Genomic DNA, 13,171 nt, shown 5'->3' on the forward strand with positions numbered 1-13,171 from the left:
TTTAGTGATAATGCAGGACCAGAAGTGAGAAAGAGGAGTCACGGAGTGCCAAGCCTTTGTCTTGCACTGTTTATAAAATGCAATAGGAAAAAAAACCTGAGGGACACGCAAGTTTGCGGAAGGTGTCGATAAATTCAGTCTTGGACATGTTTCCAAAAGATCTTAAGGTGTGTTGGAACATCCAAGTGGAGAAATCAAATAAGAAGCTTTATACAAGTAGGTGAGGCTTGTCTAGGGTCAGAGACGGATCTGGGTAGTCAGTGAAACCATGGCAGTAGATGAGATGGGCTGGGAAGAGTATAGCAAGTGAAAAATAGAGCACTGTAGAATTCTAACATTTACAGGGTACTTAGAAGAAGAGCTAATAAAGGAATCTGAAAAGGAATAACCAGAGAAACCATGATAAGTGGAGTTTTGAGGAGGAAGAGTGGTCAACGGTGACAAATGTTTCCATGAGGTTAAATAAGGACTTCAAATTGTCCATTATATTTAACAATATGAAGGTCACTGGCAACCTTGATGAAAGCAGTTACAGAGCATTGGAGGAGGTAGAACCACATTATAATGGGTAGAGGAGTGAGTGTGAGATTGGAAGATAGAGATGGTCAGTGAGAACAACTCCCTTATGAAGTAGCTGGAAAAGGACAAAAAGTAAAGCAGGCAATCAAGATGCGATTTGGTCCAGGTAAAAAAAAAATTGGGGGCTCTTCTCCCAGAAAGGAAGGCCCAGCCAAAAACTGCAATATGAAAGATGCCCAGTGAGGGGTTTGCTCAGGCACCCTTCCAGAGCTCATCATGCCCCAGCACCCCAAAGATTTGGTAAACTGTACTGGCTTCTCACTTTCATCTCTACCCCATCTACGTGCTTTTTGTTTTTTCAAATGGGGGAAATCTAAGAATGTTTAAAAGCTGACTGGAATGAGTCAATAGACTTGGAGAAATTAAAGCTCCTGGGATTTAAGAAAAAGATAAGCTCCTGGAAAATAAGGAAGGTGTGCAATTTAAAACAGAGTGTAGGAATCAGAATTTTATAAGAGTAGCTTAAATTACAGCAGCAGATAAGGAGGAAAATATGATTGAAATAGCTGGATTTGTGAATTTGGTAGCACTAATTTGAGCAAGTTCCTGTCTGATCATGTCTATTTTCTGTACAAAAGAGGAGCCAGATCTATCAGCTTAATTGAAGGAGAATATATTTGGTTTGGAAGTTTGAGGATAGTGGGACAGTTTGAAATGGGAGAGTGGACTGAGAGATTGCTGGGTAGTATCATGCACTCAGATTGAGATGATGACCACAAATTTAAGACAGTGTCAACAAACACCCAATAAATCAGACACAGGCACATGAGAAAGTGGGTAGTTGGATTCATCCAGAATGTGGGGTTTTTCCAGGTGGGTGTAATTAGTGTGGGAAGTTAGGTTATTAGAAGAGAAGTTTGAAATGATAGAATACTGCAATATAGGCTAGATAAAAGTGAGAAAGGCAGGAGGTAGAGGAATCAATGAATAAGAAGTCCCGATGTGTGGAATAAGAGGGGTCACAAGGAGAATCAAGTCAGCAGTCTCCAAGCAATGAGTCTGAATTATGATTCTGGAACAGTTTTGGCTGATGACAGGCTCCAGACTATGGCTGTGTGAGGGTGAAACTGAATGGAGGAAGAGGTCCTTGAAGGGAAAGAAACTGAGAGGCCAAGGTATAGGATGGGTTGTTTACAGAGTGTGAAAATCCCCCTGGATGATGACTGGACCTTGGAAGCAGAGGCAAACCACCATCAGGATGAATACTCAGTGAGAAGGAGTCACTGGGTGGTCAGCAGATAATAGCAAAAAGGAGACATGAGAGGATGATGGGCCGAAACTCATGAGCCTCCAAGAAGCAAGATGGCAGGATCATGGTCTGGCAGCCTTAGGGAATGAAAATCACACCAGGCCATCTCGGAGCCTAGGATCAGCGGCGGGATGGAGCAGAATGAGCCCCAGGGGAAAGAGTATCCTCAGGTGGGACCCTGGTTTCTGCTACAACCAGGAGGTGCAGGGAGAATCAAATAAATAGCACATAGAAGGGAGTTTGTTCGTCAGTGAACAGGAATTCTGAGTGGCGAATGGAAGGGGACAAGGAGAGAAACTAGAGTGGAGGGTGACATCAGGGAAGAGGAAGCCCCCAAAAAACTACAGGAAAGGGAAGCTACAAACGCAGGGACACACAGAGACACACGGGATGGAGCAAGAGTAATGATGTGATGCCCTTTCAATCCTATTTCTGTAAGTATCTGTTTAGTGTTTACTTAAAGAGATTAGGGGGGAATCTGATTTTCTATTGATAAAAAAATCTGGATTTTTTTTTCGGCTTTTTAAAAATGAAGTATAGTGATTTTGCAATGTTGTGTTAGTTTCAAGTATACAGCAAAGTGATTCAGTTATACATATGTTTTTTCAGATTCTTTTCCATTATAGGTTATTACAAAATATTGAGTATAGTTCCCTGCACTATACAGTAGGTCCTGTTGTTGTCCTATTTTATATATAGTAGTGTGTATATGTTTATAAATGAGGAGTTTGGGATTAAAAAGTATCTGTGTTTTAAGTTCAAAATATGGGAAGTATTACTTGCATTAAGCACATGGAAGGACAATTTCCAAGATATGAAGTTTCTGTTTTCTTCTTCTCCTCGCCAATTAAGGCAGGCTGCAGACATTAAAGGAGGGACCCTCTATCCCCCTGACCTTATAATCCTGATTGACGAACTCCTGCTAGAACATTTACTGCCTTTCTGGCTCCTTTACCCTCCCTCTCCTGCCCAAGGGACAGTGACGTGTCTAATTGGTGAGCTCAGCGTGTGCTTAGCTTAGCGGTTTCCAAGTCTCCTCCCCCTGCTTTGTCCTGCCCTCAGGATGTGCACATTCTCTGCTCTCCGCCAAGGCGAGCACTCCCTGGAGAACGAGTTAGCAGAGCTCTGCCAGGGTCTGAATACATAAGCCTTTCTCACTCAGGGGTAAAGGATTAACAAGCCCACAAAGCACGCAAAGAAAAAGCCACTTTCTCAAATCCCCTTCCACAGTAGTAAAGCTAACATTCTAAATCTCCATCCTTCTGTCTCTTGTGTCTCATTTCTCAGGTGACTCCAAACTCAGGATGAACATACATAGGTTGCGTCTTATTTTCCTATTGCTATTATAACAAATTACCACAAACTTGGTGACTTAAAACACTGTCAGTTTATCATTTGACAGTTCTGTAGTTCCCAGGGTCCGGGGATGAGGACGTGGACATCTTCAGAGGCCACAGGTTACAGGCTGCCTGATACGCCATTTGCAGGCTCAGTGCTTCCTACTTTGAGAGAGATGGGGCAGAGCAGGAAGTAGTCTTAGCTGCGCTACCCAAGCCTTCCCAGATTTTGTTTCCAAAAGCCTATAGCCATTGTAGAGATTTTGCTAGGTGGCTTGGAAATTTAAACTGAACTTGAAGGGAAACATGAAGATAGAGGGATTCCCTCCAAATTAACAGGAGGTTTGGGGAGCTTGGAGAGGGGAAAGGAAGGTCGTGGAGTCAGCTGGGAATCTTTCCCCCACCTGTGAATATGGAACAAGCGGTGGTCAGGTATGTCCTTGGAGGCAGGACCTCAGCACCAGGGCTCCCAGACCGAGCAAAGATCTCCCTTCTGCATGGGAATGTGTGGGGCCAGAGAACCACCAGACGCCATGGTGCCTTGAACAGTGAGATCAAGGGCCTTCTCCGATTTTCTGCATCACTGGAGAGACTTGCTCAAAATAAGTACGACTTTCATCCTCCTTCCTTCATTTCAGAAAAGTTTCCATTTTTGTCCATGGTTTCCTTCTCCCCCAACCCCTTCCTCCTCCTTCTTCGTCAGTTTTCCCTTTCGACTTTCTAAACCAGATAATTTCTTGGAGAGCATACTAAATTATTTAGATTTTAAATAATGAATCACTCATTTTCAGTACATGGAACAATGCCCAGCATTGTTCAGTTTTTCTAGCCAAATGAGACACAACGTGCCAGCTGGCTGATCCTAAGGTAGACAGATATAAGGTGTAGACACAGAGATGAGATTGGTAGAAATGAAAAAATATATATATATATTTTTTAATGTCTTCACTGAAGACGCTGGGGGCCCTGGCTAAAGCGGGGCAAGTTTACATTTCCTGTAAGGAAATCCGAGTTAACTAGCCCCACATTTCCAACATTTCTAAGAATTCTGACCTGCCCCTTCTGACACGTGGAAAGCACAGAAGTCCAGAAAGGACAGTCTTCTGGAGGATGCCTGAGATAAGCAGGGACATGAAGCAAGGCGGCTAGGAGGATGGGAACCAGACCTCACTGAATCCATCCAGGGCTCGCTGCGGAGGACCCAGGGCTTTGAAATGGAGCAAGAAACTCCTTTGCTTCTTGGTTCAATAAAGAAGCAGCGGGTGGGCGGTTCAAAGGCACAAGCAGAAACCTTGATACCCTGCATGTGTGTGTGGGTAAGATTCCTCTCTGCTTTCCTTGACTGCATGCAGTTCAGGCTCAGCCCTGAGGTCAGCACTGCAGATGGAATCTCTTTGCTGGGCTGCTGGCTGCAAGACTCAGAGCACAGTTCAGATTTCTTCCCTCAAGTACTGTATTCCAGACTTTTGTTCCTGAAGATAACTCTGTCATTATTCTTAGCTGATTCAGCAGTCATTTGAAGACACTTATTGACTTGCTTGTGGCTGTCTAGCATCCTATCTCTATCCCTTCCAATTAGCATTCCATCTTTCCTTGGGGAGAATCACCCCATTCCGTGGAGCCCTGTGGAAGGGTGATTTCTAACACCGCCTTCCCCAGTAGGATCCTCCTTTGGAAGCTCATAGGACCTGTGGCCAGTCCATTGGATGCTTGCTCCTGGGACTCAGAATCTTGAGCGATTGTAACCAAGGCAAGAGGAAACTGAAATTTCAAATTGATTAGAAGTTGTGGAAGAGCAGTGGCATTTGGACCAAAGTGGCTTTACAGCATGACCCCGGCTGGGCATCTGGCTGCTCTGCTCCAAGCCTCCCTTGGTTTCCTGTCAAATTGCCACTCTTGGCTCTTGAGTCTCCTATAACTGCGGGGATCCGTCCCAGTATCCTGCTGGCCAGTGTCCTTTTTGTTAAGACAGTTTGCTTGCAATCAGGAACCCGACTATTGTATTTTTTATAGAGCTTTGAGCCCATCCGTCAAGATAGTTAAGAAACAACATTTAATATTCCCCCTTATGCCAGTAAAAAGTTGAGTTGGGATGGGGACAGAAGGAAGATGAGTACAGATCACTTAGAATTTGGACTGGTTCTATGCACTGTTTCTGTGAATAGTACAATCTACTCTGAGCACGGATGAGAACGAATGGCTGTATTGTGGAGGAATGATGAGATAGGGGAACCAGGCTGCTTCCTAGCATTCTTCTATGTCAGTGACATCATTATCTATGAGGAAATACTGAGAATTCCCAGAACTCCAGACACAGAAATCCCTAAACTTAATCACAGAATTACATTCCAATGCAAAATATATTCTTTCTATCATACTAACCACTTGGATTGTCTCAGATGATCATACACAATCAGCCATTTGGTATCAGAATTCCTAGGGATTAACAGTGGTACAGAATACTTGAAAAGTGAAATGGAAAAAAAAAATCCAAAAAACCTGGAACAGACAACCTAAAGGAACAGATATTTACACTCAAATTCTTTGGGACTCTAAGGCCATCCTAGGCACCACAGAGAGAGTCCAGTCAATCTGTCTCCTTCTTTCACACTGATAAGTAGGGCTCTATTTACTCATAAAATGTAAAATTTAGTTGATACTTTTTATTTAAAGAAAAGTACTCTAAAAGCTTAAAAAAAAATGTATACCCAACTTAAAGTGACAGGTATGATATCAGCTAACAAAAGGTCCACAGAGAAGAGGTCAGGAAACAAATTCAGCTGAAATATTCTAGAGAAGACACACTTCCTAGAAGTGGTAATAGAAGAGCTATTTGCTGGGGACTTCCCTGGTGGTGCAGTGGTTAAGAATCTGCCTGCCAATGCAGGGGACACGGGTTCGATCCCTGGTCCGGGAAGATCCCACATGCTGTGGAGCAACTAAGCCTGTATGCCACAACTACTGAGCCTGCGCTCTAGAGCCCATGAGCCACAACTACTGAGCCTGTGTGCCACAACTACTGAAGCCCGCGCATCTAGAGCCCATGCTCCGCAACAGGAGAAGCCACCGCAATGAGAAGCCCGCGCGCCGCAACGAAGAGTAGCCCCCGCTCGCTGCAACTAGAGAAAGCGCGCGCGCAGCAACAAAGACCCAAGGCAGCCATAAATAAATAAATAAATAAATAAATAAGCCATTTGCCAAATTAAATAACATGGCAATTATAGTTTTTCAATTAAGCCACCGCAAGCAACCGCCACACAGATTAAAAGTGAAATGGCACGTCCATCAAGGTAATGACATTGATTTATTAGTTCTAAAAGTACGACATGAAAGCTAAACAGCTCTTTACTAAGTGCAAAAAGATGAAATGAACATGTAAGTGACTGCCAACGCTAAGGAATTTTTGTAAATTAAATAGTAACAGGGACTGCTCAGTTATCCTATTCAAAGCCCCATTCCCACAGAATTCTGGGAACATAGAGCTTGAATCATTTGCTTACACAACATTCACTTGTATTTTTGGTTTTAAAAAGAAAATTCTTATCCAGTGTCAAATGTGAATGAAATTGTATGAGTGGTACATCAAGTGTCTGCTATAAAAGAATTCTAAAACACAGGAAGACCATAAAAAGCAAGCCCTAAGGAATCCAAGTTTATGACATTGGAACAGGTTAGCACTAGCAGTAATTCAAGCAAGTTTTTCATTTTGAGTGTTTTTCCTATATGTTATCTGTCTTTACCTCTCCTCCCCCAAATGGGGGGGAAAATGAAAGCATACATATCTTGAGAACCGGTAAAAGACTCTTAATTTCACCCTACCTCCTGCCCCTACTCAGCCATATCTGTGTGCAGTAGAATTGACTTATATTTTGAATTAGAAGCATTAATCTATTTAAGCTGCTGTCTGTCACAATACTCTAGAAACATAAAATGGAATAGAGATGCAGTATCTTCTGTCAAAGGAAAACGCGCTGCCTTGTCTGATCTCTCCAGCCCATCCTTCTGCTGTTTACGTCAGAGATAAATGGGAATAGCCACATTAATGAGAATAGCCTCCTGTGGATGTGGCTGAGACTCACCGAAGAGTCCCATTCCCTCCTCCCCAGTCCCATGCCCACTACCAATTCACTCTGCTTCTGGGGCTCCTGCTGCCAAAGGAGCAGAAAGCCTTCAGAAGGAGAAACTGGCCTCTGGCAGAAAAAGGCATGGCGCACCAAGCTGCAGGTAGAGGCGGTGGATGGGGCAGCATGTGATGTAGCTTTCAGCCGCCTCCCCGCTGGGCTGCCACCTGTGTGCCCCAGCTGATGGAAATGGTTGAGCCCGCAGCCTTGGCTGGAGGCAAGGTAGGTCCTTGATTTTAAGTCAAAGGAAAGGCAGGAGAGGCAGCTTGTTGGGTGAAGAGTTAGGAAAGATTTGAGACTGGCAGCCGCCAAAACCAAAATCCCAGTTTCTTCAATAGGTAGGAAGGAAAATTGCCACGCTTTTAATAAGCAGCTACATCTTGATTCCCCCAGAAATGCTCTGTATGGAGATTGATAACTACAGATTTATAGAAGTCACCAATATTATCACTGGTTAGCCACACTCATCTCAACATGGCTTTATATACAGACCCTTACGTAATTATATCATTCATTGGAACAGAAATTACGTGGAAATATTTTATGAACGCAATCTCTTATTTTTATAATGATGACTGCTATCCAGATGCATCTGGGGTTCAGTCCTCATGACAGTGTGCTTATTCCAAGTTTTATAATAATGTTCTATTGGGTAGAAATCGCCTGGTGAGGTTGAATAGTAAATATTTTCTTGATTTGTTTCAAATCCTGCTAATTTAGAATAGCTTAGGGAAAAAATGCTTTAATTTCTAAGTATCTTCCTTTGCTCCGAAATGAGTTAAGGCAGCAAGGTAAAAATAAATTAGAACTAAGTGCTGGAAAAACACCAAACAAACAAAACAAGTAAAATTAAAAATGAATACAAAGGTTGTAACCTTGAGCCAGGAGTGAGGCTGATTCGATTGCATTCTCCTTAAAGAGCCTGGGCCATTTAGCATGGTTGAATGCCCTTCCATCCACTCATTCTAATAATTAATTATTTAGTGTCTATGTACCAGACACTCCATGGAACTCTCCTCTTTAGCTTTCAGAGCAATGTCCTCTTACGATGGTCCTCCTCTCTGTTCTCTTAATTGGCCCCTATTCCTTCTGCTTAACTTGAGGAATCTTTTTTTGTTCTACTCTCAATCTCTTCAATTTTAACTTCTCAAGTAAGTGATTCCTAAATATAGGAGCAAACTCTTTCCAAAATTGGAATTCTGTATTTCTCAAAAGCTACAGGATGTTTCCACCTTAACAGTCTGCTGGTACCACAAACTTACAGGACAAAACTGCTCTGTGCTGATGGCCTGAAATCCCACTCTCCACAGTGTACTCACACACTACAGAGAGAAAACTAGCTCATTGTGTCCTTCACTTTACTAAGGTCCCCGCCAAACTGCCAGCCACCCAGGCATTAAACTGCGAAAGCATTTTGTCTCAGCCCTCACCAATCTCTAGCCTCCCCTCCCCATCACCCTGACAACCAGCACAAAGGGAGATGGACAGAATCAAGAACGTACTGCCATGTGTACTCACCTGAAAGAGGTAAGACAGGCCTCTGTTTATAATAGAAAGACAAGTTGGTGGAAAAACAAATTCAGGGAGGAAAAAAGGAGCAAAAATAGGCTAGCTTAGAAATAATAGACATAATCATGGTTGCAAAAGATTAAAATATTTATAAAACAGTGCTACATGCAACTTTGTGGCAACAAAGCCTCATGCATTTGATTACTGCCCTTAGTAAATAAACATATATTGACTCAACAAATAGCTTTCCCAATGCTATTATTTTAGATGAATAATTGATTCTGAATATAAACAAAGAACACGGACATTGAAATTGCTTGGGAGTACTTATATGCTTAAATTAATAATTTTGTTTTAGCTTTTAAATTTATTTATTTATGTATTTATTTTTAGCTGTGTTGGGTCTTCTTTTCTGTGCGAGGGCTTTCTCTAGTTGCGGTGAGCGGGGGCCATTCTTCATTGCGGTGCGCGGGCCTCTCACTATCGCGGCCTCTCTTGTTGCGGAGCACAGGCTCCAGACGCGCAGGCTCAGTAGTTGTGGCTCACGGGCCCAGTTGCTCTGCGGCATGTGGGATCTTCCCAGACCAGGGCATGAACCCGTGTCCCCTGCATTGGCAGGCAGATTCTCAACCACTGTGCCACCAGGGAAGCCCTGTTTTAGCTTTTAAACATCATCAGGCATCATACTTGTCATCAAAAAGCTATTGCTTTTTGAACACTTCTTTTGTGCCAGACAGTATTCTAAGTACCTCATATTGGTTGTCTCCTTGTACAAGTAAGGTACTGTTATAGATATGAAGAAACTGAAGCTTAATAAGATTAAGTTTTTTTTTTTTATTTTAAGGTCAAACAGCTAGAAAGGGGTAGGGCATGGAATGGAATCTAGTAAGTCTGATACCAGCGTTAGTCATGTTACTTAGAGCACTGCTTAACCATTAATTTAGGATATGCTATAGTTACAAAATAACCTACAAATCTTAGTGGCCTAAAATAATAATAGTTTCTTTCTTTCTCAAGTAGACCACAAAGTCCAAGCCGTTGAGCAACTCTCCAGGGCAGTTGCTCCAGGAGGTGACCCTGTGGTTCAGGTTGCTTACACTTTGCAGCTCTGCCATCTGACCACATCACTTCTGCAGCTGCTGTGACAGAGAGAGAGCTGGAGAGCTGCCTGCCGGCTTGGACATCCTTCAGCCTGGAAGTGACATCTGTCATTTTTGCCCACGGCTCATAGGTCAGACTCATCACATAGTCACATCCTAACTATAAGGGAAGCTAGAGAACATCTTCCAGAGTTCCCGAGAAAAGAAAAATGAAATGGGATTTGGTGTCTCTGCCATAATGCTCTCGACCCACAGCTTGAAAATTCTTGAAGAGGCTGTTTTATATACCATATGTAACTTTATTCAACAGAATGCCTTTTAGGAAGGGCACTGTCTGTATCTAGAAGGACAATTTCCTTAAGGAAATTTTGGGAGAACGTAAGACTTCCAAGGTCATGATCCAGTTCAGAAAGGTCATTAGCAACTTGTAATGAAATGAAAAGGAGAGAAAGTTGTTTTTCTTCTTAGAAGAATGATCAAGAACAGAGAATATATTTAACAAGGAATCAGAGTAAACCCCAGCCTAAAGAGACAGAGCAGCCAGTGGAGCCCATTTTTGCTGCAGGTAGAAAGAGGAGACACAGGAAAAGGTAAGATAGTCAGTGAGATGGCATGAGGCTGAAGGGTAATGTGATCTCTCCCTGGGACCCCAGTCTTTAGTAAAATTGAACAGATGAAATATTTATAATAAGTGATTTTTATTTTTTGTGGAAAATGATGAAAGAGCAAAAGAGCATATCTGAGTTGATGTGAGCTTCATCAGAGGCAGTAGATTTGACTCAGGAACCCAAAGTCAAGGCGGCCATGGGAAAGTAATTCCCTGGGAATCAACAGAAATCTGGAATTTAAATCCTCGTTTTGCTTTCTTTCTTTCTTTCTTAATCAAACTAAAGCTAATTATGAGCCCACATCCACAGTGGTGATGGAATAATTCACAGTCATTTCTGCAGGTCTCCCCCTCCTTAGAATTTTGGAAAAGTCCCAGAATATTATGCAGAGCCAAGCAGCAGGGAGCTCCCTTAGGTCATTGGTAATCATTGTCAGTCTGCACTGGTCAGTCACTCCATCCCCAGATGCCACTGCCCAGCAGGCTCGAGGCTTTCTGCAGGGCAAATCTGTTTTATTCTGTGCCTCATGCGGAGCTCTGGAAGCATTGGCAAGCCTTAGAATCCCTGTGCCTAAGGTCCAGTCTTTCTGGGATACCAACGAGTTGCTTTTCTAGCAACCCTCCAATCTTGGATTGAATCTCTTCTCTCTTGCTACTGTCAAGATGCTATAGACTGAATGTTTGTGCCCCCTCAGAATTCATATGTTAAATCCTAACCCCTAATGGGATGGTATTAGGAGGAGGGGCCTTTGGGAGGCAATTAGGTCATGGGGATGGAGCCCTCATGAATGGGGTTAGTGCCCTTATAAAAGACCCTAAGCAAGAGAACTCTCTGCTCTCTGCCATGTAAGCATACAACAAGTTGGTAGTCTGCAACCCAGAAAAGGGACCTCACCAGAACCCAACCATGCTAGCACCCTGATCTTGGACTTCCAGCCTCCAGAACTGTGATAAATAATTTTCTGTTGCTTATAAGCCACCCAGTCTATGGTATTTCATTATAGCAGCCCAGACTGCTAAGCCACCAGGGTTCCCTCATTTCCCCTCTTCCTCTAGAACACCCAGAATAATCTCTGCAACATTCTTACAAAAGACAGGAGGATGCACTAACTTCATGTACTGTCTACTTTCAGTTCTTTAAAACTCCCTGAGACAAGTAAATACTAAGGATAGAGCTGCTTTGAATGGTGGAGAAAAAGCAAGAAAAAGTCAAATTTCAAACAAAACAAAACCCCACCAATATACATGCATAGAATACACACACATACACACACAATGAAAAACCAATTTGGGGTAGGAAATACACCAGAATGTTGACAGTGGTTATCTCTGAGAAGTGAGATTATAGAATTTTATTTTCTCTATTTTCCAAACTTTCTGTGGTGAATACATGCAACTGTTATAATAAATCAACAGAAATCCCCTAGTCTGAGGTGACTTCTAGGACAAATTGTTTCCAACCTGCTGACAGCTCCCACCTGGAACACCTGATTTCCTCTCAGCCTCTCAAGCCTGCTCAGCCTTGTCTGCACCAGGAACTTCTGAGGAGTTTATGACCGCAAGGTCAATCCACAACTGATGGGGGCTGGGAGTCAATAAATGTCTCAACTCCCCATCCTCCAGTAGGACATCTGGCACATGTCCTACAAAGTACCTCAGAGAGTCCCAGTGACCCAGAGTGGGATGTGCTTGTCAACACATTTTACACTGGCTTTTCTCCCTTCCCTGTTTCACCTTCCCCAGTTCCTCAGCTGTGCTTCCTGGGATCACTTCCCAAGTAAACTACTCCTGACATAGTCTTCTTTGGGGAGGAATGTGAACTAAGACAGAGGGAAAGTCAGTATTTCACAATGTCACGCTTGTTCACATCTGTCTATAATGCAGTGGGCTCTACTGAGAGCTTCGCTGAACCAGGTGAAGAGGATTCCTACAACCAGGAACCCAAGGATTACCAGGCACCAGCCTTCATCTTTATCCCTGTACCTCTACATCACCTAACGTAGAGCTTTGCCTACATTAAGTACTCTATTAAATGTTTGTGGAATTCAATAGATTTTCATTTACCACAGCTCTGATGGAAACTTGAATGCTCCTTTCAATGAGCCAACACCAGCATGGATTCAAAACCAGAGTTTTGAATCTCTATTTGCAGCACAACCAAAGGGTGCTCCTTAAAGGGTACTGTGTGCTGTTAACAGGTCTTCTTTATAACTTGTCACAGTGCCCAGGAGCACAAATGTCTGAAGTCAATGATGTGAGCTTGCAAATCGGTTCAAGTGGGCGCTATTTCAATGACGGTCAATAGTGTACATCAAAAGGAATGTCACTTCCCCTACCCGTCCCTTCTAGAATAGTCACATCCTTTGCCGCCAGCAGTATCTCCACAATGGTTAGTTACCCTCAGAGAGTAAATACTGGCTTGCTGACATTCTCTCTATTTGAGCTCTCCACAAGCCATTGCATCCACGATTTGCTGGCACGATGAGAATTTCTATTCATGATAATGAGACAGAAGCACTAATTGCATGATCCTCAAAGGCTATCATCACAGAAAAATTGAATTATGTTTAATTGTATTATTCTTCAAAAATGGGCAGTCCATCTGTGGGCAACTAGTACCTCTCAGTTAACCAGAACAGTTTATTAATAGCAAGGTCCCACATGTGCTG

Source organism: Balaenoptera acutorostrata, chromosome 12 (genome assembly GCF_949987535.1).
Source record: "Balaenoptera acutorostrata chromosome 12, mBalAcu1.1, whole genome shotgun sequence".
Classification (NCBI taxonomy): Eukaryota; Metazoa; Chordata; class Mammalia; order Artiodactyla; family Balaenopteridae; genus Balaenoptera; species Balaenoptera acutorostrata.